The 25629-nt window shown below is 42.0% G+C and overlaps 1 long non-coding RNA gene across 1 annotated transcript; it reads right to left on the bottom strand.

Annotated features, from left to right (window-relative positions):
- Positions 1 to 678: 678 nt before the first annotated feature.
- Positions 679 to 25197, bottom strand: LOC309860209. Its single transcript, XR_014309250.1, has 2 exons — positions 25024 to 25197; positions 679 to 1359 (listed from the first exon to the last, which is right to left on the bottom strand). It is a non-coding gene; the product is annotated as an uncharacterized lncRNA (long non-coding RNA).
- Between the last annotated feature and the right edge of the window lie 432 nt (positions 25198 to 25629).

Here is a 25629-nt window from a genome sequence, read left to right as displayed (position 1 = left end):
TGATCCATTCAGTCCCATCGGTGTTTGTAACTTAGTTTCTTGTCCTTGCCAGTGGTCTACTCATAACCTTTCCATCACCCGACAGAATACATTTCTAATGGTGGAGCTTGAAACTGGGGACTTCATACACTTTTTCCCTTGAGCGGAAACACTTAGCTGGCATCTCATTTTGTGTAAAACAAGCTCTGATCATTCAAATCATTTTGTTCTTAGAACAAAGTGGCCATAATTTCATGTAGGGGCTGTCTACTTTTGCAGTCAGGAGCAAGCAGTTGCCTTGGCAACAGCATTTGAAAAGGACAAAGGCCCAGGGAACTTTTGTCAAGACCCATTACACTGTGTGGAGAGGCTCTGCTCAGCTGTCCCCTCCCCCACACATCTATTTCCGCTGTCTCCACTTTTGTGGTCAACTTAGAGGCCAGTGGGGTAGAAGGCAAGAAGTTCGAACCATGGTTGGACCAGTCATCAAAAAAATGTACCCATTGGAAGGGAGCTCAGAGAACAGCTCAAGATTGTAGAGGGTGTGAGCAGTGACTAGGGGTTCAGTGTTTAGCAGGGGGCCTCCTACATCTTGCCTGGGGCTGATGTTTAGCTTTCTCCCACAAACTGCAGAATTTCCGAGACCGTTCGATGTGATCCACTTCTCTTCAGATTCTAACCTCTGATCTTAGCTCCAAGTTTTGTTTTTAAGATTTTATTGTTTTGTTTTTTAAGATTTTATTGATCTGACAGCACAAGTAGGGGGAGCAGCAGAGGAAGACAGAGAAGGGGGTTTCCTGTTGAGCAGGGAGCCAGATGCGGGCTTGATCCCAGGATCCCTGAGATCATGACCTGAAATGAAGGCAGGTGCTTAACCGACTGAGCCACCCAGGCACCCTTAATTCTGCCTTTTGGAGTAACACAAAGCACGTGTGGTTTCTTCTCCCTGGGAGAATCTGTCCGGTATTTAAGCACAGGTGACTTGGTCCTTCTGAGACTTCTGTTCCTAAGTCCCTTGTGAGTAGTTAGTCAAGAGTACACTTGGGCTCTTCAGTTCTCTCCTCTAGCATCTCTTCCACTTTACCAGCTCGCTTGCTTGCTTGCTCATTCATTTATTTACTTATTTATTTATTTATTTTTACCGTCTCTTTTAAAGCATGGTTCCCTGAAGTGACACATCAAATACGTGGTCTGACCAGTGTAGAAAACCAGTGTAGTCACCTTACTAATCAGTCGAAGTGTAGGATGATTTCCAACAGTGGACTTTTTCCCGTAATTTTCTCAAATTTCCTTTTCCAGAACAGAGGAAGGTCTTTAAGTATTTCACTCACTTATGACCAGAATCCTATTTTCTCCATCATCGGGAAGACGTAAATTATCCTGTATAAAATAGGAATTACAATGTTACTACTAATTTTGCAATATAGTTTACATGGAATACTTTGACAGCCACACTAAAAAGTATGCTTTAGAGTACAAACAGCTTAGCCTTAGGTGTTCTAGGGGTGCCTGGGTGGCACAGTTCTTCAGCATCTGCCTTCGGCTTAGGTCATGATCCCAGGGTCCTCTGATCAAGCCCCCTATTGGGCTCCCTGCTTAGTGGGAAGCCTGGCTCTCCCTCTCCCACTCCCCCTGCTGTGTTCCCTCTCTTGCTGTATCTCTCTGTCAAATAATACCTTTAAAAAAAAAATAGGTGTTCTAGTTTTGACCACGGGCATCTAACTTACTGACAGCATGATACTCAACTGTCCATGACAAATAAGACAAGGAGCAGTCCTTGATGAATTTCAGGCTCTGTAGAGTGACCCCAAGGGTCTCAGAAGCCAAGAAGGACAAACTTGAAGTAAGGTAAGCTTCCCTCTCCTTACTTGAGTAGGAGGGCAGAGTCGGGAAATGGAGCTGCCCTTCTGTTCTTGAACTGAACCCTAATGATGTAGGAAGTGGTACAGTATTGGCAGAGCATTTAGCTAGAATTCCATGAGTCTGAATTTGGATTCTAGCACATACTGTTAAATCTCTTGAAGTTAATTCCATGAGTCTGAATGTCCCCACATGTGGAATGGGGATGATCATATCATGCATTTCATTTGATGAGACAACATATGTAAAAGATCTAGTTTAGTGACTGGACCCAAAACTCACTCAATAAATATTACCTGCCCTTCATTTAAGGATTTCTGAGAGAAGTCAAGCACCAATGTGCTGCTCAATGCTATTTTTAGAAATTCTGATGCTCATCTATTAGCATGAGTATAACTTCTGGTACTATACTGGACAGGGAGAAGTAAAATCTGCTTTTCTATTCCTGGTAAGCTTATCTAATTGGGAACACAAAGTTCTATAAAAGCTGTACCAAAAATGCTACAGCAGTGTAGAAGAAGGAAATAGAAGTAGTTTGGGAAGCTGTTCTTGAAGGGTTTTTTTTCTCTAAGGTGATCTTCAAAGAGCAATAGTAGTTTGATTAGTAGAAATCACAGGAAAGTTGATTTCAGGTGGAAGAAAGACCAAGAGCAGAACTGGGGTAGTGGCAGTGTGAGAATGGTGAACTCATGTGTATTAGACCCTTTGTACCTGTAAGGCATATATATCCAGGCATTTATGTGTTGAGTCCTCATAACAACTCTTCCCTAGTATCTTCCATGTACCAGACACATGGGAATGCACTGGAGCATTTGCATGAAGTCTCACCTGATCCTCTGGAGGCCCTGTGGATGGGATACTACCCTTACTGCCATTTCTGATGAAAACCTCCAGATCTAAGTGGTCAAGTAATTTGCAAAGGTTAAAACACTAGCAGGGGAAGCTGAAGTTTGAATGTAGAAAACCTATGATTAAAGAGGTTAAGGAACAAGGCTGAGTTTTTATAGCTAATAAAGGTAGGATCAGTTTTTGAACTTCGATCAACCTGACCCAAAGGTATGATTTCTTCCATAAAAGTCTAGCTCCCCACCTGGAACAGGAGAGCCTCCATGAGTATCTGTGAATTGACCAGAGAACTGGACAGATGGCCTTCTATAAGGGAGTTGGCCGATTAACCTCTCACCAGCCACCTGTGCTCTAGGAAGGAATTGTGCTCAAGACAATTTCTATTATAATGAATGCGTTTCACTTCTAACTATTTCACAGGAATAGTCTCTTTAATTTTAGCTAAACCTAAATTTCTTTAGGAATAGGACACAGTGCTTATTTAAATGATGCATATAATAACTGCAAACACTTTTTAAGTGCTCGGTAGATAGGGAGCCCTAGACATTTTCCATGGATTAACGTCCTTAAATTCTCCTCGCCTCTCCTCTCTTCCTATTTCTTATTTTAGCATTTTTATCAAATCCTATTTAATGATAATAATGTATTGAGGTCTGCATTTGAAAAAGGTGGGGTTCTTTTGTATTTGTTTTTTGAGCTAGGATTTAACCCTAGAGATGACTTCTTACCCTGTAGCCATTTCTTTTGAGACCAGAACTCCTGGGAGAGATACTGGGACAGTGAGTTGTGAAGGGGAGAGGCGGCAGGGAGAAAGGAGGTTGGAGGACCAGGTTGCAGAAAAGCAGATGAGGAGGTTGAACTGGTAAGAAGTTTCTTACGGTGCACCGAACGTGAATTCACAGAACCTTTGTGAACACAACCGCACAGCAAATCTGCTTGGTCTCTAAAGGCAGTTTCTGATTCTCAAGGGATATTTATGTGGCAAAGACTCTAAATTTTAAGGGTCAATTCCTCACACTTGTTTGGGGAAAGTTGCAAATTTTGTTTTTTGTTTTTGTTTTGTTTTGTTTTGTCTGTTTTTGTTTTTGTTTTTTTAAGCCTGTCTGCCTCCTGAGGCAATGTTTTAGGTCCTGGGACTGAGTCCTGGCAGGCTCCCTGCTCAACGGGGAGTCTGCTGCTCCCTCTGGCTCCCCAACCCCACCTCAGGAGCTCCGGTGCGTGCGCTCGCTCTCTCTCTCTCTCTCTCTCTCTCACACACACACACACACACACACACACACATAAGAATTTAACAAATAATAATAAAACTGGGAACTGACTTAAGTCACTTGCTAATAGTCCCAGAGCTGGAGAGTGGAGCTTGGTTCCTACCCAGGGGGGACCCCTGCCTCTCTATGGGAAGCAATGTTACCTGCTGACAGAGGTTTAACTTTTTTCATCTTTGAGGAGGAAAAGGCCATTAGCTATTTGATCCGGACTATGTTTCTTCAAGAAAATGTTTATATTGCTCATGGCCCAAGCACCTTTGTTATTTCTCTGGTTTTTTGTTTTTGTTTGCTTTCTCCTGTTTTTGATTGAAACCGGTCTTGGGGAGTTAAAGTTGAGGCTCTGGACTCCCCGTTATTCCACGAAATCTTTTCTTTTCTAGTCCTTGTCAAACTCTGTATAGTCACAGCTGGGAAACTGGGGAGCACAGTCCCAAGGGTAAGAAAGAACTCCACTGCAATCACATAGGCTGTACCCCTAGCTTTCAATCCTGTGCAGTTATTAGGAGTGAGTGTGATTCTGGAAGTGGAGAACACTTGGTGAACAAAGCTATCTGGGCTCTTAAAAACCCGGTGTCTGAGGCAGAGTATCTGTAAGAGTTTATCCAGCAGTAAACTCTCATCTTATGACCTACTGGCTTCCATTTATCAAACAAACAACCCCCTCCCCCCAAAAAAAACCACAATTATTTTGAGAAGTAGGAGAAAGGGGGAGTTTTTTCTTAGATGGAAAATTCTAAAGTTATTTGTGATAGAATCTGTGGTAAGAAAGGAGATTGCTTTGGGTCATTCTTACTACTTTATTTCCGACACATTAAATTTTTGCCCAAAAGAAAGGCTATATCCTTTGATGAGCTAGAAGTTGCTCAGAACAGAAAATAAGCAATAGTCTTTGCAGTTGGGGACTGAGGCAACAGACCTTTTCTACTGCAAGAAGTTGATTGTACCCCTCTACTAGGAGTACTGAAGAGTTGACAGGAAACAAAAATTCTGCTACATGTTCTCTTGGCTGTACACTCCCTTATCAGGAACAAATTAGAGTGTTGCAAATCAACAGATCAGTCTATAAATTCAGATAGCCATTCCATTAGGCTGCAGTGCATGGACAGTAGTTCAGGAGGGTGTATCTATAATCTGTTTCTTGGGAGAACTTAAATAAATTCCCATGGGTTTGAGTCGCTTTAAGTTTGACCTTTACTGGATGGGAATCAGGCTGGTCTGATGACAAGGCCACTTTATATATTGTGGGAATGGGGTCTTGTGGCCAGGAACTGGATTTTCTACCCCATCACACAGGTCCCTCCATTCCTGACCCTCCATTCCCGACCCTCCATTCCTGTGGCCAGAGTGCTGTGCTCAGAGCTATAGAGCTAGTCTGGGCTAATCCCCGTCAGTAGGGAAATAGGATTACTGGAAGCCCTCATAAAGAATGCATGATTCATGGGAGCACCTGGGTCACTCAGACAGGTAAGCATTGGGCTCGTGATATTTTTGGCTCAGGTTATGATCTTGGGGTCCTGGGATGGAGCCCTGCATTGGGCTTCATGCTAGGTACCGAGTCTGCTTGAGATTTTTTCCCCCCTTCCATGCTTGCTCTGAAAACCTTAAAAAAAAAAAAAATACAGGATTCATGTGGGAGAAGAACCTCCTCCAAGAATGGCATGCTTGGCAGATACCCACTCTAGGTGGGGGGAGTTGTGACAATGAAGTATGAACCAGGGAAGGGGAAGAAAAAAGGTTTGTTAGGAAAAATAAATACAGCGGGCCAGTGTGCAAGTTAAGAACTAATCCACCCAACTGTGAACAGTGCTTATATTGTGAGGGCAATATTTTAAGATTTCATTTATTTGATAGAGCACAAGCAGGGTGGCAGTAGAAGTGGGGAGAGAGAGAGAAGCAGGCTCCCTGAGGAGCAGGGAGCCCCATGCGGGGCTTGATCCCAGGACACTGGGATCGTGATCTGAGCTGAAGGCAGACCCTTCAACATCTGAGCCACCTGGGTGGCCTGTGAGGGTAATTTTGAGGGTAAGATCACTACCTAAGCCATGTAAGTTGTGAGGGGCTACTCAGACCCCTGAGAAGGCTGGGGGGAGGGGGGTGCTTTCAGAAGAGTCGCCTCATGTGGTTCGAAGCTGCACTGTCTGATTCAATGCCTGGGAATAAAGAAGGCATTGAGGGCTACAGGAAAGAATATATTTTTATAGAGAAATTTGAGAAAAACCTAAATTCTAGAAATATCCTGGCCTCAGCATAGAAAATATTGGACTACAGCAAGACCGCAGGGATATCCAAACTGGGGCCTCCGTCCCATGTACTCGTCCTACAGAAGAAAATGTAACTACTTTTCCTCAGGCTTCCAGGCTTGAGGACCCCGAGACCTTCCCTTGAGGAAAGCTCTAGTTATTTTATTACAAAGTTTCTCTGAGCTGCCAGATTTTAGGATTCTTTTTGGTGAGCGCTGGAAGTAGCGTATTTGCTTTGTGAATTCTGTGTTCCCAAGGCCAATTCAAAGACCTGCCTAAACCTCCCTGTGTCTGAGAGAGGTGATTCTGCAGCGTGAACCTGCTTTGGTACCCAATTTATCCTGCCACTGTGACAAATGCTCTGGAAAGAAAACCTGACCTTTCATGACCTGGTTCTCTCACAGGTACTCTTGGTACCCCTGGCTCTGTGACGAGTATACATGCTTGAGGTTGCAGTCCTGTGCCTGGAGAGGATTCCTCCCAGATCTTGGCACTTGGTAGATCCAACCAGTGTTAGTGGGCACTGGTTCTAATCCTCCACACCAACACCACTGCCGCCCTTCTAGATGCAAACGTGGCAGTGAGAGAGGGGTTTCTCGAACCTATCCTTTCTGTGTGGTAGAGAGTGTGGGGGGGAGGGGATGCTCCTAACTTGGACTGCTTGGACCATTACTGGTTGGTCTCCGTCGTGTGGACTGCTGTAACAAAGTCCTGATGAGGTTCAGGATCTGTTACCCCAGAATATGGTATATTGGCATGTTCAATATTTTAAGCTGATCAAGTTTGAGAAAATGGCAGGAGCAGGGTAGTCGCTCTGACTTCCCTACCCCACCCTTCTAAAACCTTATGTGAGGATTGCCTTCCTATAACAGAAAGAAACCTTGCTTCCAAAGAAAGAGCAATGCTGAGAAAAATCCAAATGGGCCTAAGTATCCCTTGGTTTCCTCCTACTTTGTCCTATCCTCTTTCTCCATGACTGTCAGTTCTGTGTCAAATCTGATATAAAAATAACCAGCTTAACCATGTCTTCAGGTCTTGATTTCCTCATGAAGGCTCTTATGTCTCCTTAAACTTAAATTAACTTTGTGTGGGTTTTGTTGTTGCTGTTGTTAACTTGTCTTTGTCAATTTAATTTTGAGGCCCACTCAGGGACCCTAAGAACGTTGAAGAAAACTTCCCTCCTCAACATCATCCTAGACTGGGCAGCTTACAAACAACAAACTTATTTCTTAATGAGTTCTGGAGACCAGAAATCTGAGCTGAGGGCACCAGCATGGTCCAATTCTGGTGAGAGCCCTCCTCTGGGTTGTGGATTGCTGACTCACATTATAGCCTCTCATGGAGGAGAACAGAGACAAAGCCAAGTCTTCTCATGACTTGTAAAGGCAGCAGTCCCTCTCATGACTTCATCTAACCCTAATTACCTTCCAAAGGCTTACCTCTTAATAACATCACACAAAGTATGTATGTTGGGGGTTGAGGTTTCAACATGAATCTTGAGGGGACATGAATTTTTTAAAAAAGATTTTATTTGTTTATTTGACAGAAACACAGTGATAGAAGGAACACAAGCAGGGGGGAGTGGGAGAGGGAGAAGCAGGCCTCCCACTGAGCAGGGAGTCTGATACGGGGCTCAATCCCAGGACCCTGGGATCATGACCTGAGCGGAAGGCAGAGGCTTAACTATTGAGCCAGCCACGTGCCCCAGGAGACACGAATTTTTAATACGTTCCCTTCTTAGAGGGCCAAATTGAGAGCAGCCTCTTCAGTGGGAGAATAATCAGATGACTTTCCCACTGGGCAATCTGCATTTCAGGGTCAGCTATTTAAAGGACTTATCTGGGAGACCCAGGCAACCCATGGAAGATTAAAGAATCTTCTGCTGGGAAGGAAGCTTCTGGTTCCATAAAGAGCTAAGCTCAGGTGCAACCTGTTCTGGTGGGTAAGCAGAATCCTTTGTCTCAGTGGGCTTTACTGTTCAGACAACCTAGACTGAGCTCCCCAGTTCACTTCTGGATAATTCTGCCCATCCCATCAATGTAACACAGTGACTGGGGTATAGTAGATACTCCAGTGTTTTTTAATATATGAAGCCACCATGAAAGAGGGAGGCTCAGAGACTTCCTGAAAACTAGGTTTTAGATTACTCTGACTTCAACGGCATACTCATCTGGTGTGTCCACTAATAAACATCCTAATTTATCTCTACAGGGTATTTGTTTATGGAAGATAGCCTGAACATCCATGAAATGTCAGTTTTCTAGGAACTCAGGGGGACCATCTCTTTTCCTTGGGGAATTGGAGGCATCTGAAAACCATGTCAGGATACAGCAAAGGAAGAGGAGGGCCTTGGAATATTTGGCCAAAAAGTATCTTCACTTCCCAGAATGCGTGTATTGAAGAGGGTGTGTGAAAGGCATCTTTTAGTTTCTGAATGTTGCCTGTCTTCTCCTTATAATCCACATGCCTTCTAGATCCTCTCTGGGCTAGCAAGATTGGTAAAAGGGGCAAACTTTGCCTAAGGCAACTCTAAAATTATTCTTCTATAATGGCTCATCTCACCAATAATGAAGATCCCTCAGGGTTCACTGCAAATTTAGAGACCAGTAGACTGCTTACACCCTCTGTTCAGTCTCTTAATGACTAAATATTGGAGCATTCCAGAACCAGTGTTAGGATATTGCCATATAAGCACTTTGGGGACATAGGAGATGGACACTTCTATCTCCCATGCTCCCCACAGTGAGGGAAGGGAGAAGAGAGAAGAAACAAGGACAATGCTTTTAGTCAGGGAAAATGATTTACAAGGAAGGGACAACAACTGTAGCCAATATGAACAAAAAGACAAAGACTGGGATGTTCCATAGACTGAAAGTTAAAAAAAAAAAAAAAAGAATTAGGACTCTCTTCAGTTCTTAATCTGACTTTTTGTTTTGTTTTGTTTTGTTCTTTGCTCATCTGCTTTCTCTACTTTTCACCTACATGGAGGAATAGGACTGTCCCATGGCGACTTAGTGTTTAATCCCTCAAACCAAAGCAAAGGCTGCCCAACACTCTTGAGCTTCCAAATTCCTCCCGGATGATCTGTGAATGGTTCAGTGGAATCATACATCCAGCTCTGGCCCACTCATAAAGGGTTGGAAGTCTGGCTCATAGAATAAACAGCTCCTAGAAGTCTATCCCTAGGGGTGGGCCTTTAGTAGGATGGGGCTTGGGTCTCCTCAAGGCCTTGGCATCAACCTCTAATGAGTTCCTTTCCAGGCAGTAGGTGGAAACTTCAGCAAGGGAGGGGGAGCTGCACCTGACCAGGAGGAGAGCAAACTTGATAAATCAGCCATAAGTTCTCACTTATCACTGGTTTTTGTAAGAGTTAACCTTTGTCTTCCTAGAGTTTTCTAGGAAGGAAGCAACTGGAAATGGCTGGTTAGAGTAGAAAATTTGAGATCAAAATCAGAGGTTGCTTTTTTTGTTTTATTTTTGAACTTGACTGGGGTAATATTGACCTGCTAAGAGGGATACCTATTTAACATATATAACTTGAATTCAGAGAGAAACCTATACCCATGAAACTTCAAGGCAAAATGTGCCCTAAGCCTATCAATTACCTCCAAGAGTTGCCTTCAACCCTTGTACTCTCTTGAGACAAGAACACCTAAGACCTATGCTTTAAGCTTTTTTTTTTTTTTTTTTTTTTAAATACATGAACTGTCAGCAGTTTTGGACCTGGATTCCTTTACTAGCCTAGGCAAGGATGTGGTTTTAGACTGCCCTGTGTAGCCTTCTTCATCCTTTCCTATCCTCTGTGACCAGGGAAACACGTTTGAAGATGGTTTGGGTGGGAGTGGAGGTTTCTTCCGAGAAATAACTGTTCCTTAAAGCGCTTGGATGAGAGTTTTCCCTGACCTCAGTAATGCATGTTAGGTGAAGCCTGGAGTTACCTGGAACTTCCTTTCATCTCCTGGCCCCTAGGACTTTCCTACATGAAACTTTATTTTATCTCTTATTCTGTGATCTTTGCTTTGGCTGTTCTCTCCGGAAGCTAAACTGTATTGGAAGGCTTTTGAAAAACCCAAGTGCGTTGCCCTCAATGACCTGTTGTCAGGTGAATAAAGAGCCTGCTTTAAAGGCTGCAGAGGGTATGGAGGGCTGTGTTGGTCCCCAGGCTGGTGAATCTTGATCAGAATGTTCTTTTAATCCCCACCATATTTCTGAAGTGTCTTTCCAACAACTTATTTTGGAATCGTTGTGTTTCACTTAGGGGCCTATGAATATCCCCCATGAAATTCAGAGCGGTCCTGTTCTCGCCCTGCTCAGGGCAGTCTCTATTCCGGTCACCGTCTTCAAATTTCCCCCAATACGGTATTCTCCATTTCCTTGGTTAGTGTTGGCTTCCTCTGGGGTTTTGCCTTAGGACTAAGGGAAAATGAGGCAGTAAGTGGGTCTTCTGGCTTCTTGGCTATTTAAGGGGATAAGAGAGTTCCCTAGTGGGTTTCTTCTCTAAGAATAAAGACCCAATGTGCTACTATTTAATTTCTTCCTCTTAAATCATCTCAAATGGGTTTCCCTACTTCCCTTTAGGAGTGAAAAAAGGGATTATTAGAACAGAATAAGTTTAAAAAAAAAAAAGACCTATGCAAACCATAACCAAAGGGATATTTCCACTACTCTGGTGCCTGTCTTGGCCTTCCTCGGAGGCTCTCTTCTGCCATTGTGGTCTGGTGCCTATCCTTGGGATGCACCCAAAGTAAGCTCAGAAGCTGAGTCTCTATCAGGCAAAACAAGACCCAACCATGGGTCTCGCCAGAGGGATTTGTGGGGAACTTGAGATGTGAAGCTCTTTAAAGAAGCTTGGACCACATTTGTCAAACATAGAAATTTTTTTTTTTTTTTTTTTTTTTTTTGCAGCATATTTGCAAATCTTATTTGCAACCTAGCACAAGCAGGAACAAAGTAACAGAGGCAGGTTGGTGTCAAAAGCAAACCTCCTCAGTTGGCTATAACACTTTGCAAAGGAGGAAGGGACAGGAGAGGCACTGGGAGGCAAGATTACAGATCAGGTAGGCCTAACAGTGGGCTTCAAATGCATGAATTATACCTCTTCTCAGATTCTTGATTGCTTACTATCCTTGATGTTGAGCTACTACTCTGTAGTTGAGAAACTACTCTGGTTTGATCTGGAATGAAGGAAGCCACTATATGATCATGGTAAGGAGCATATAAAATACAACAGCTCTTCTTCCAAAAGCATCACTTCCTGCTTCTTCAGGCACCTTCCGTACCCCTCTGGTTTTCTATCTCTTAAAGCTCATTGGAGGTCTGTGCTTTCCCCAAACCCTATCAATCTTACTTCCAAGAGAAGAGCTTGTAAACCTGCTTATTAAAGCCAAAGTCTTGGGGCATATCGGTGGCTCAGTGAGTTAAGCGTCTGGCTTTGGCTTAGGTCATGATCCCAGTATCCTGGGATCCAGCCCCGCATAGGGTTCACTGCTCCATGGGGAGCCTGCTTCTCTCACTCCTTCTCCCCCTGCCTATTGCTACCCCTGCATGCACTCCCTCTGTCTCTCTCAAAATCTTTAAAAAAAAATTAAAAATTAAGCCAAAAGTCTTATTCCCCACCTTGCCCTGACCCTGGAGTGTCTGCTATTTAACAGAAAAACTTAAGGCAAAGAACCATAGAATTTCCAAGTCTCCATATTTCCAGTTTTGAGCTAACTCCATTTTTCTGTTTTCCATATGCCAATGACATCTGTCCGAAATTTTAGCTTTTTTTTCTCCCAGCAATTAACTACTTTGGTTTACCTTTTTTTTTTTTTTATATTCCATTAGATTGCAACTGAACAGTTTAATTAAAAGACTGTACAAAACTAGGTCATGAAAGAAGCCTGCTTTTACGTAGAAGCAATTCTTTGACACAGCTGCCACTCTTAAGGTAATGAGCTTCCCTTTACCTGCCTAACTCCCTCCAGGTCACACGTACACCTGCTCGGCTGTCAGAGAGACTCCATGTCTCTTGGGGTTGTAAGGTCAAGACTATTTTTTTTTTAAAGATTTTATTTATTTATCTGACAGAGATCACAAGTAGGCAGAGAGGCAGGCAGAGAGAGAGGAGGAGGAAGCAGGATCCCCGCTGAGCAGAGAGCCTGATGGGAGGCTCGATCCCAGGACCCTGAGATCATGACCTGAGCCAAAGGCAGAGGCTTTAACCCACTGAGCCACCCAGGCACCCCAAGACTATTTTTCAACTCCATTCTCCAGCCTTGTCTCCCAGTGGCCCATTGGGCTGCATTTCTGAGTAGGGGAATGCCAAAAGAGCAGTGTTGTTAATAGATAAATATTGGAGGTTTTCTCTAGAAAACCTCTTTCACTCCATCAATGAGCTCCCTTGAAGGGCTAAGAGAACTTCCCTAGCTGCTCCCAGCAGAAACAGAGAGGGGTCCACCTTACCATCTCCCCCTCTCCCCCTGTAGCACCAAGCTCTGGGGTTCTTTGCTCATCAGTATTTCCTGCATCTGTCTAGCCCTGCTTCTCACTGCTTTTCCTCCGTTGGCCCATGCCCTCCCATCTGTTATTCCTATCTTGTCAGATGAATAATTGTCTCAATGGTCATTTTTATTTTAATCCTGTGGGTGGTGGTCATTGTTTTTAGAGTGAACATCAAAACTTCTCACTTGGGGCTCCTGGGTGGCTCAGTGGGTTAAAGCCTCTGCCTTCAGCTCAGGTCATGGTCTCAGGATCCTGGGATCGAGCCCCAGGTTGGGCTCTCTGCTCAGTGGGGAGCCTGTTTACCTTCCTCTCTCTGCCTGCCTCTCTGCCTACTTGTGATCTCTGTCTGTTAAATAAATAAATAAAATCTTAAAAAAAAAATCCCCCAAAACAAAAAAACTTCTCACTTGGCGTGGTGGGCTCGGTGCGTGCCTACCTCCTCAGCTCTCACCCCCTCTCCTTCTTGGTCCCATTTCAACTGATCTCCTTAGGGATCTTGAATATTTCCTACTGGTTCCTCCTTGGGCCTCTGTGCCCATTGTCCCACGGGCAGGATGCCCTCCCCTTTGCCTCAGTAATGCTTCCTCATATTTTGGACCTCTACTCTATGGGGATCATTTCCTGTCCCTCCCAAGTGAGCTTGAATCCTCCAGCAGGGCACCTGGCTTTCTGCGTACACTTCTAACCACTTACAGAGGCACGCAGTGCTGGGATAGACTTCACTCGCTCCGTTCATGCTATATCCCCAACACAACTCCAGTGACTAGCACATACCATGTACCAGTAAGTATTGGTAAGGGGAGAAATAAAGAAATAATAAATGATGGATATAATAACACCCACCACCACCCTATTCTTACACAAACACCTCTTTCATTCTGGGCTAAAGAGGACTCCAGCATTTCATCCTTGATCATCAGTGATTCAGCTTCCATTTTAATGATACCTGGCTAGAATATGAAAAGACTGTGATCAAAAATTGTTTACAAAGTGCTCTACTGTTCTATCCCATTTGATTCTCTTAAGGACTTTGTGAAGTGGGAGGGTCTGCTATTATCCTCTTTGTCTATAGAAGGGGAACCGGAGTTCCATGAACTTGATGTGCCCAAGTTTGGACAGAGATGAGCCATGAAAGGGGAAAGAGTCCTTGGAAAAGGATTTCTATCCAGCACAAATGATAACATTAGCAAAACTAGCTAACTTAGTTTAAAACTGTTTAGATGCTGTGCTCAGGGCTTTATACAAACGGTCCTGAGTGAACCATAAAAACATCACGATGTAGGATGGTGACTATCTTTATAGATGCAGAAGCTGAGCCTTAAAGAGGTGAGCTGATGGGTTGTGAGGGAGCAGTAGGAGGTGCACACGTGGGCTTTGGGGTACCAGCCCACGATTCCTCACCTGTGGTGGCAGGAGCTCCTGGCCTCCTAGATGCCACTTCCATGGTGGCGGGGATTGGGGGTAGGGGTAGTGGGGGCAGGAAGACATCTTGAACATGAAAGTAGTATATTTCTTGCTGTTCATTCATCTTCCTCCGTAGTTCTTCCTCCCTGCTTTTCTCACACCCCTTCCTACTTCTTCCCTTCCCCTTCATTTTTCATGGAATGCTGCAAATTTGGTTGCAGCAAGAGTGGCAAGGACACATAAACTTACATTTTTTGAAGAGCATCCCTGCAATCGGTCCATATGTTTTTCTTGCGAATATGATGGTCTTTTGAAAGAAAACCAAACAACCTTAGTTTTTCTGCATTATAATCTTGAGGGAGATAAACTGCCAACAGCGCTAGGGCTTGCTGGGGGGTTGAAGTTCTCTTAGCCCTTCAGGGGAGCTCATTGATGGAGTGGAAGAGGTTGGGATTTGAAATTCCAAAGACTCGGCATTTGGGCCCAGCTATGTCCTTCAGCTGTGTGACACCTGGCAAGTCTTTTAACATCCCTGAAACGAAGTCTCTTTTTCTATGAACTGAAAGGGTAGCTTTGCCTCGTGAACAGACACCTCGAATTGTAAAGCCTCTTTCTATCATAAGGGAGTCACTGTGGTACTTGTAGGAAGTCTTAATGAAGTAAAGGGAACTTTAATGAGGCAGTAGGAATATAGGTATGAAGGCCCTAAAGGAGGAACCAATAGGAAACATTCCAGAAACCAAATAGAATGTTTTCATTAATACTTCTAGGGAGAATGGTAACACCCCTCTAATCAGCCAGCTGGTGTCAATAAATACACTGAGTTTCCAAATGGTCAGTGTGGATGGAGCTCAGGACACATTGGGAGGTGGGGGGAGGAGAAAATGAGTTTCTCTACAGTAAGCTTGGGTTGTACATGATGGCATGGCAAGAGAGAGGAGGTTTCCATAAAACTTATTGTTCTCCCTTCTCAGCAATCCTTGGGAATAAGGAATTGGGTTTTCCCCCCTTACGTTTCAATTCAAATGTATTGACTCTACCTGCCAGGAATACTTTGTCAAGCAAGACCATGTCCAAGTCCCCTAGGAAATGGGCCGTGATGGAGGGCAAGGGGGCCCAGTGAACACACATTTGCCATCCCTTGCCTAGACCTATGTTATGGTGGGAAAGTTAGTCTGATTATGAGGTGTTTGGGGGCTCTTAACTGCCCTCCTATGCTTTTATGGCACAAAGCATCAGTGTTGAAAGTTGGCTCTTTTCATGTTTAGAGGCAAAAATTATCCATTAACTCACGATGCATACTCACCAGCTGATGTTAGCTCAGCAATTTGTAAGCTAGGCCCTGTTTTCCACAATTCCTTCTATACTTGCAATTCAGGAGCTTGTTGACTGAAATTCAGAAGCACCCAAAGTCCTTTGGGGATAAACTTTTGAATTGTCAGAGGATGTTAAACCACATCTGGTTCCTTTGGATACCTTTGGGACCTTTCTGCCTGGGAGTGGGTTGGGCCCTGGGGGAGGGCTTTAGGACAGAGAAGAAGCTGTTAGTAAATTTCTAGTACATTAACCTACATTTACTTCCAATTTACGCCAGAATATGGGTCAGTGAGATGGTTAGCTCCACTAGTAATGGACATTTTTCTGGATATTTCATGATCTAGTACTGGGATACTCTCCTGGGTGTAAGATGAAGGTTTGACAGTTTGGACCTTACTACCTAGGAGACCAGGTTCACGTTAAACTAACAGCTGCTCGGCCTTTATTAATATTCTGGGCCCTTTTCTATATATTAGTTCATCAAAATTGTTGCCTGGAGTCCTGCAAAATACCATTTTCCTGTTTTTCCTGAGAAAACTGAGGCTTAGATTGGTAAGTTTACGCGCCTAAATCCTACAACTAGTGACTAGCTGACCAGGGCTTACCTGCAAGAGTTCTCAGGTTAATGAATTCCTGCGTGCTCTCCGTAAGTCACAAATGACCATCGTGACCATTCTGGTAACTATGCTGAACTTGTTGTCAGAAGATTCTGTGCAATTAATCTGGGGGGGTGGGTGGGCAGAAGATGGAGGATGCATAGACTTCCACCTGTTCCTTTCTCAGGGCTTGCTCACTGACTTTTTACTCTCAGGTGCCCTTGAGATTGTCTGCTCCTGGAGCCTATAATCTCCTGGCCCACTTAATGCTATTCTTGTGACCAATCATTTAAAAACCATCTACTGCATACCTACTCAAGTGTTGTCCTGAGCACTGTGGAGTGAATAAAGATCAAGTCTGTGTTCTCATGAAGGTTTTCCTCCTATGGGAGATTTAAAAAAAAACAAACACACACACACACAAACATGTCAGATAGTGATAATTCCTCCAGTATAAGGAGTAGGAGTAGGAGAATAAAAAGTAATTGGGATCCTATGCTACATAGAGAGGAGGGGAGAGACTCCTTGGAAGAGGTAGCATTTGAGCTTAAACTTGAACAATATGAGCAGTGAGTCTTAAAGATATCCAGGATGAAAGTGCCAGAGGAAACAGGCAGGACTAAGGCCCTGAGGTAGAAACATACTAGATGAACATATTGAATAGCAAGAAAGTGGGTGAGGTGAGTGGGGAGTGGAAGGAAAGAAGCGAGGAATGGTCAGGGAGAAGTGGGCACAACCATAGGAAGCATTTAAGACTATGTAGAAGTTTTGGATTTGATGTGTGATGGGAATCCACTGGAGGATTTTGAACTGGGATGTGCTGCAATGTTTTTTTAAAAACCCTGTCAGCTGTGTTGGTGAGAGACTGTGGGGCTGGTGCCCGTGAGGCAGATGGCCAGCTAGAAGGCTGCCACAGAAAACAAGGTGGGGCATATTGATGGGCTTGGGTGGTGAGGGATGGCTGAATTACAAATATATTTTGAAGGTAGACCACGTAGGCTGTGCTTGTGAATTAGATGTTGGGGGACACCCAAGCTGTGTTCACTCACTCTGGCCCAGGACAGCACTCTTGTCTCTAGATTCGCAATTGGCAGCTGTGACCCTAGGAACTGTCATGAGATATAAACATAAGAGTGTACACTCTGCATCTGCCTTGTAACTTCTTCATCCTGGGCTATTTGATCTTTATTGTTGGGGGGGGGGGTCTTTTCCAGGTAGGGGCTACTTTGATGCTGTGTCTTCTGTTACGCATTGTCAGCTCCTCTGTGTGGGAAGCTGAGATTATTAAGCTATACATCAACTCTTCACTGCCCTCTTGGAGCTCTTAATCCAATGAGCGGCAATATGACAAGATGAAGGTGAAAGGAATGATATCCTAGGGTTAAAGAGTGCTCCTGGGGGCACAGAGCTGGGACTGATGGAGACTAACTGGTCAGAAGACCAAAAATCAGGGTTTGAAAGGGGAAGTGGCAAGGATCTCTGCTTTGAAAGAGACCCTCCAACTTCACATTTGTGTCTGTTCAGGTCAATTTCCTGATTTCTTGCTCTCTTTTCCCCACTGTGGCTATTGGCTCCCTTTATTTATGGTCCCATAAATGCGTAATACTTCAGTCTAGAGGCAGGGGTGGAAGAAGCATGCTTTTATCTCTACAACTTTAAGAATGGAAGCCAAATACGATGGAGACCCAAGGCTATTCTCTTGGTCTGCGACCATAATCAAGGCTTAGAGTGAGTGAGTTGCCTAGTGACCCATCGGATGTTGAACTGCCTGGGAGCTGGTTAGGACTTAGTACCAAAAAATGTGTGACATCCCCTAACTCACAAAGCTTGGGCCTTGGACCCTATAGATGGTTCTATTAACCTTGTTTTGTGGGCTGCCTCATAGATTTTTGACCTGTTAAGGAGGAGCATTTCCAGTCATTACTCATCTCAGACTGAAGCAGTTTGGGGAGTGTCTGTGTCCTGCATGACTTGTTGCTGGGCAGTGGTTTTCTCAGCAAACATTGTCTGAACAAAAATGCTTCTGGTTTTGAAGTCTGTGAAGGCCCAGATTCTCAAGCTGAGTTACTGTAGATTTATTTACAATGTTTCATGTAGAGAATGAATCTGTTGCTATATTATCAAGTGTCATTAGCTGACAATGACAGGAGAGTCTCCTATTTTTGGAAAACTGTTTGCATGGATTTACAGCTTCTGTCAACTCATCTGATTATAAGTTGTGCAGATGTGTCTCCCCTGTTGGACTCTAAGCTCCTGGAGGACAGAGGGCATGGTCTTATTCTTTCTTTCAGGCTTAGAACAGTCCTAAGCAGACCAGGTTTCAGGTGAATCTTGGTTGAGCTGTTCCTTTAGATACGAAATGGGAAACAGGTTATGAAGTCGCTGGGGATCTTATTAAGAATACATTTAGAGGGGTGCCTGGGTGGCTCAGTGGGTTAAAGCCTCTGCGTTCAGCTCAGGTCATGATCCCAGGGTCCTGGGATTGAGCCCCACTTCGGGCTCTCTGCTCAGCAGGGAGCCTGCTTCCTCCTCTCTCCTCTCTCTCTGCCTGCCTCTCTGCCTACTTGTGATCTCTGTCTGTCAAATAAATAAATAAAATCTTAAGAATACATTTAGAAAAGCACTTAGCACTATTCCTGAACTCACAGTGAACACTTAAACAGGACTACTGTAATGTGATGAGTGCTCAGTAACACCATAGCAAACGAACAGAGGCTCTTGGAGAATAGAGCTCTAGTGTAGCAAGTGAAGTTCTAGGATTGGCACCAGGGAACAAGGCAAGTGCTAGAGCTTTCATCCAGGCCTGCTCCTTTCCTGATAGGTAAGGGCTTGGACTCTGCTTGGTCAAAGTTATCTGGGTTTGTTTTGGGTATGTCCTAACAGACCAGGTTATTAGCCTAGGAGAGACCTTTGCCAGAGGTTGATTAACACTTCCTTTGGCACAGCATGAGAAATGTCAAAGGCTGGAAATGAACTGACACTCAGACCATTATTTGAGAGGCTCTGTTTCATTAGCCCAAGTCCTAGAATTAGTAGAATAGAATGAACCTTCCCTACCACCACCACCCCCAAATCCCAATCTATTTGTGTCACTTATTTATACCTTTTCTGTGATTTGTTTGCTGAGTAATATGTAATGACATGTCATGAGTTTCCATGAACAACCATGGTAGATGGAAAGCATTCCGGCATGAAGGTTTGGGTCTTTGGGATAGACTCCACTGACTGTTGCATGGGACTGGGGAATTCTGGATCAAAAAAAACCCTCATGGGGTTGCCTCTTTAGGGCACCCAGGCACTACATATCAGGTATGCATGACTGTCTACCTTTTATGACCAGACCAGAACCCAGGAGTTCCCAGACAGCTCCTCCTGTCTTATACTGGCAAAATTTAATTGGAGATAAAAGAAAAATTGTAGAGTTCTCACTATATACGTTATCTTGTCTAATCCTCCCTGAAAGCCTGAAAGTAAGTATTATCTCTTTTATCCATATGAAAGACCAGAGATTTCAAGTAACTTTGCCAAGGTTTAGGATAAGAAGGATTTAAAATCAATCTTTTAAGCTCCAGCTATACTATTCACCTCCCAGCAGGCCTGTCATTTATTAGAAAGTGAGCATTGCTGTATTATATGAAAATAGTTCTCATTTAATACCAGACCATTGAGCCTATTCCAGTCCTTTGACCATTCTCTGGTCACTAATTTAATAGTTTTTGTCAATAAAGGAAATAAAGTATAAATAACTTCAGAAAAGGAATTTTCTGGGACGCTTCTGGTATATTGAATAGTTATCTTTTGTGCCACGCAATGCAGAAATTGTCTGGTTGATACAGGGAAATGTAAGAATATTTCAAGAATGCAATGTCTTCCACACTCCTTGAGCTGTGACACAATTTATATATATGCTAATATGTATTGTCCTTCAAAGACTGTGGGAGGTCAAATATTATTTTCAACTTCCATCCTCATTGATCCGTCAATTTGGGAATATTTTTCAGAGTTAGCTAACCAGCTACAAAAGAAAATCTGTCCCATTTTAAAAAATTATTTCTTCTATTATTGAAATTCCAAATACATGTGTAACATTTACTAAATTAAAGATCTGTTGCCCAGCTCATTTATATTCAAGATCATATGTTTTAGAGATGATGTAGGAAATGGAGAAATCTTAATCAACAGATCTCAATTGACTACATATGGCATGCCTAATTAAAAATTGGAAATATTTTTATCCATTAAAACTCACCCACCTTCCATTTTTGGATGACATTGTCAAGAGCATTTTACCATGAGTCATGTCTAAATATAATTTAATTGGACCCAGTGTGGAAATCAAAATTCATCATACCACTTACGAGGAATGCTCTAAACCTTAGTTTTGAATTTTTATAAACATTAATACTAGTTAGATCAATTTCCTATCTGCTAAAAGGCACACACATGGTTCTTCCCACAGTTTGAGTTACTGAATTGAGATATAGGTTCTTTCATCATTGTAAGAAGCTAAAGACAACTGTCCAGCATATTTTCCAGAAAGGGGCATTGGAATGTTGAGAAATGTGACCTTCAGAGTCAGACTGCCTTATTTAAGGGGAACTCTATGACCAGTCCTTGTGGAATGTATGTGATCTCTCTGGGCCTTGATTTCCTCCTCTTTACTGGTCTGTTTTGCTACTGAGAACTGTGCTATCAGTTTATTCCCCTCGCTGGGCAATCGATTTCTTTCTTTTCTGGCACATTTAAATTTTTCTCTTCAATATCTTTTTTTTTTTAAAAGATTTTATTTATTTGTCAGAGAGAGAGAGAGTGAGCACAGGAGACAGAATGGCAGGCAGAGGCAGAGGGAGAAGCAGGCTTCCTGCTGAGCAAGGAGCCCGATGTGGGACTGGATCCCAGGATGCTGGGATCATGACCTGAGCCGAAGGCAGCCGCTTAACCAACTGAGCCACCCAGGCGTCCCGATATCTTTTAAATTCTGTTATTTCTAGGAGTATGAGATGTAGATATTTTATTTTGCTCAGGACTTCTGGTGCTTATTCAATGTAAGATTTCATGTATTAAAATTGGGGAAATTTCCCAGCCATTACTTCATTCTAATATTCTATTATTCCCTATAGACTTGTTAAAAACTCTCCCTTTGTTCTCCATATCCTTCAACATTTCTTACAACTACATCACTTTATTCCTAGACCATTCAGTTCCTAGCGCTGTTCCTGGAAGACCTTGATTTCCTCATCACACCCTGGGGGTTGATAGTGGGTATCTCCGGTGACTTCTTATTCTTTGTCAGCGCCTTCTCTCAACCAGTCACCATCTTTCACAAGAGTTTTATGGAAAAAATGGTTGAATTCTTTGCTGACAGTGATAAATAGTATCAGGTATATCTTTCACTAACCTACCAGTGAAATTCCCATGACTTAAAGATGACAGAAGACACTTTTCCATAAAATTAAACCAAAGACCATCTCAGGGCTGTAAACAAAAGTATTAACATTAGCCCCTGACTGACAATATCTGTCATTTACCACCATTAGTGTCACAGGTCACTGAACTTAAGCAGAAGGTGATAATTTCTCTTTAGCAACTAGTAAACATACTGTAGTGTTTTGAAATTAATATTTAACTCCACAAAAGTCTGTGGGAACATTAAAAAATACAACCTACATTTTTTTTATAACTGAAAAATGCCCTTTTAGCTTTTATGAACTTTCAAGTTTTTTATAACCTGTATTATATCCAGAAAAAGTATTTTTAATAAAATTGTTTATAATTACCCACAAAATGGAACTAACCTACAAGCAGAAAATGAACAGTTCAGTGTTCTGTATCTTTTCAGACCATAGACTATCTTATTATCGTTAAAATATTTATGCAAACAAATGATAGTGTAACATCACCAAGCTATTTTCAGAACAAAATGATTCACTACAAATGGTTTGTTAACAACAAAGATTAAAACCAGGTATTCTATTTGAGAATCTGGAAAAATTAAAAATTAAGCTAAGGAAAATAGAAGACAAAATCAATAAGGATAAAAACAGAAAAATGAAACCATAAATGGGCTTTTTAGAAAGACCAACAAATAGCCAAGGTCATTGCAATTAAAGTAAGGGAATAAAACCACATACATACAGTATCTGCAATGAGAAAGAAGTTGTAATTAGAAACACCAAAGCCATTAAAAAAAGAAAGAAAAAAATTGAAAGTCTCAGAGAAATTTGAAAAGTATCTTCAGTAGGAAATGTAAGTAATGTAATGACCATGCTGAATTTTATAATTTCTTCAGGATTCACCATTGGTGAGGCTTTGGCCTGGAGCACTTTATAAGTGAGTTCTTTCTGACCATTCTTAAGCTATTGAAATGATTCCAGGTTTCTGGTAGAAGTTTCCAAGTTAAAGCATATTTATTCTCCTATTTAAAATTTACCAGAAATAGCAAGGAAGAGTGAACTACTCTGCAATGATAAAAGAAAATGATGTCTACTATAACCTTAAACTACAAAATACTAGCCCAATGCATGCTCTCTACTAAGAAGAGAGCTTGCTGAGAAGTGCTCTTGACCTTCTGCAAGATATAATTCTCTCCTCAAATCAGTGCTGTAGTCCTATAATGGGGGCAGGAGGGAGTCCACTGAACTTCTGATTACAGCTCGAGGAATGATCATCCCTGGGAGTTGGGGGTGGTCCCTAATCATTCTTAGTTCAAAACCGCAGAAAGTGTAACTGAAGAGTCTGCCTTATGTCCTTTCTATTGTCTCTAACTGACTCTCATAATTGAGGTGAATCCCTGGAGTGAGAGAGTGGCTTAAGGAAAGGAAGGCAGCATTTGCAGATTGTAAAGGAAATGATGTTAATCTTCATACCATAATTAGTATGTGGCAGGAAATGCTCTAGATTAAGTATTATCTCACTCAATTTTTATATAGGAAATACTACTATCCCCACTTTATGTATAAAGAAACATAAAAATAGTAGTTACTTGACCTTGAGGTAGGAAGTGGCATCATTGAGCTAGGAACCAATAGGTAACTTCTGAGCCCTATGTTTAGCTATGATCCTCTGTGCTTCACACATCCCCCCCAACTCTGCTTCTAGGACGCTAAAAGATTTAGAAGGTAAAGGAGAGTAACAAAGATGAGGCTGTAGATCGCCAGCTCACACCCCCTACCTTCATAGAATGTTCTTTATCTAGAACCCGGCAGATGAATCCAAGATGGGTAGAGATATTTGAAGAAAATGAACAACATACATTATAAAAGGAATTGTGCAAAGAAACATAGAAAGGGGGAGTTCAGTAGATCTCTATATTCTCACTAAAATTGCAGATATTGTAATTCTTAAAAACTCAGAAGATTAAATGATAAGATAATCCAAAAATATGTGGGAAAAGCTCAGAAATGAAAGCAAAACCTAAGGCCCGACAGAATAACAGTAACAACAAAGAAAAATAGTAATGAAAATTCTAGTAAAGATAGGGTGGATGGCTCAGGAAAATCCTGTAAAACTAATAAAACTAAAAAAGAAAAAAGGTATTCTGATGGATACAAGCATAAATAAAGGAGGTCTAATATATGAACAACTCGTGGTGTTGAAAATGAGAACAGATGGTACAAATCCAAACCTTGAATGCCAAGGAGCTTGAATTTTAAGAATGCAAAGAAGTTTAATATTAGAGAAAATGAGGTGTCCTTTATTAAATAAAAACAAAATATATAGATCCTAAAAAGGCATTTGATAAAATTTGAAGCACATCCTGATTATATTTTATTTTTTTTTTAAAGATTTTATTTATTTATTTGTCAGAGAGAGAGAGTGCACAAGCAGGCAGAGTGGCAGGGAAAGGCAGAGAAAGAAGCAGGCTCCCCGCTGAGCAAGAAGCCCGATGTGGGACTCGATTCCAGGACCCGGAGATCATGACCTGAGCCAAAGGCAGCAGCTTAACCCATTGAGCCACCTAGGTACCCCCACTTCCCGATTTTAAAAATAAGTTGAATATGATAGGATTAGAAGAATTACTTTTATTAATCTCAATGAACTTCCATGTCCAATAATCACAAGATAAGATTTATTCTCCTTAAAACCAAAATAAGAGCAAAGGTTCTGTTATCAGATATTACTTAATGTCACTCTGTAACAGCCAATTCAATTATGTTAAAACCTATAAACATACTGAACAGATGAAGGGATAATATTGTAACTATTATAAACTAGTAGCCATGTCAATAAAAAGAAGGAAAGTCTGGAATTAGAAGGAAAATCTAAGTAATTTAACGAAATTCTTTAGTCTTGAGCATAATCTAAGGCACACACAAATTAAGACAATGAGAAAGGATTTGTTTTTCCTACTTGATTAGAAGGCCAAATTTTGTAATACCCCAAATAGGAAATAGACATTCTTAAGTACTTTTGGTAAAACTACACATTGGCACAAACTTCCAAAGTCCTAGAAATCTTAAAAATGCCATTAGTTTAACTTGGTAATTTCACCTCTAGACTTTTCTTCTGAGTAAAATATAAGGATATATCTTAAAACACTTGCAAAATGTTTCAATAGCAAAACAGTAGAGGTATCTAGAAGGTTTATGGTCTATGATTTAAATAAGAAAAGCTATCCAGAATTTAATTTTACCCCTTAAAAAAGCTTGGCAGTTGGCATAACAAAAACTCTTCTATTTAGGTGGCAGGATGATTAATTTTATTTATATTTTCCAGTTTCTTCAATGATCACGCATTTGCATGATAATTGTAAAAGTTTGTAAGAAATGCCTCAATATCACATTACATAGAGAAAACAACATAAATACTTCTTACTCAGTTGGACCACAAGTGCCAATCAAAATGCCTAGAAAAAAACCCTGTAATTAAACTAAAATGTTAATGGTGACTGCTGCTGGGAAAGGAAATGAGAAATGATCTTTACTCCTCCATTGTATGTATGTTCTTCACTTTTCTAAAATGTTTCCTTGTTTAATTCTTAAAAACTGAATTCCCAAAACAGCAAGAAACATGAGAAAAATTAACTCTTACCTGTTCCTTACATTAAAATTTGCTCCTCCTTGGCTCTACTTGTTAATGGGCAGCTTCAAAGGTGACCCCAGCAGGGGGCTCGTCTGATTCACGTGGTTTTCCTTGCCATATTTCAGATTCCTTCCAGGAGGCTTATTTTTGAGGAAATACACAAATTAAGGCTAAGCTAAGAAATGAAAGTAAAAAGAGCCCTCCCTTCTAATACCGTGCTTCTGACCATGCTCAACTACAGATCTTCTCTTGGATCAAAGGCAGAGCTCCTCTGTGGTTTTTACTTCACCTTGAGTTTGAAGTTGATTAAATGGGAATAAGGAGTTGACCTATTTTTACTGAAGTAAGGTTTGAAGAAGCTTTAAATTCCTTCTCTATTTTCTTAAATCGTAATGTTTCCATTTAGTTTACTGATTTGTAAAAATACATGCATATTAAAAATTCAAGCTATAGGGGTGCCTGGGTGGCTCAGTGGGTTGCCTCTGCCTTCAGCTCAGGTCGTGATCTCGGGGTCCTGGGATCGAGCCCCACATCAGGCTCACTGCTCGGCAGGGAGCCTGCTTCTTCCTCTCTCTCTGCCTGCCTCTCTGCCTACTTGTGATCTCTCTCTCTGTC

Source organism: Mustela nivalis, assembly GCF_964662115.1.
Source record: "Mustela nivalis genome assembly, chromosome: 2".
NCBI lineage: Eukaryota > Metazoa > Chordata > Mammalia > Carnivora > Mustelidae > Mustela > Mustela nivalis.
This window is presented reverse-complemented; position numbering and strand designations above follow the sequence as displayed.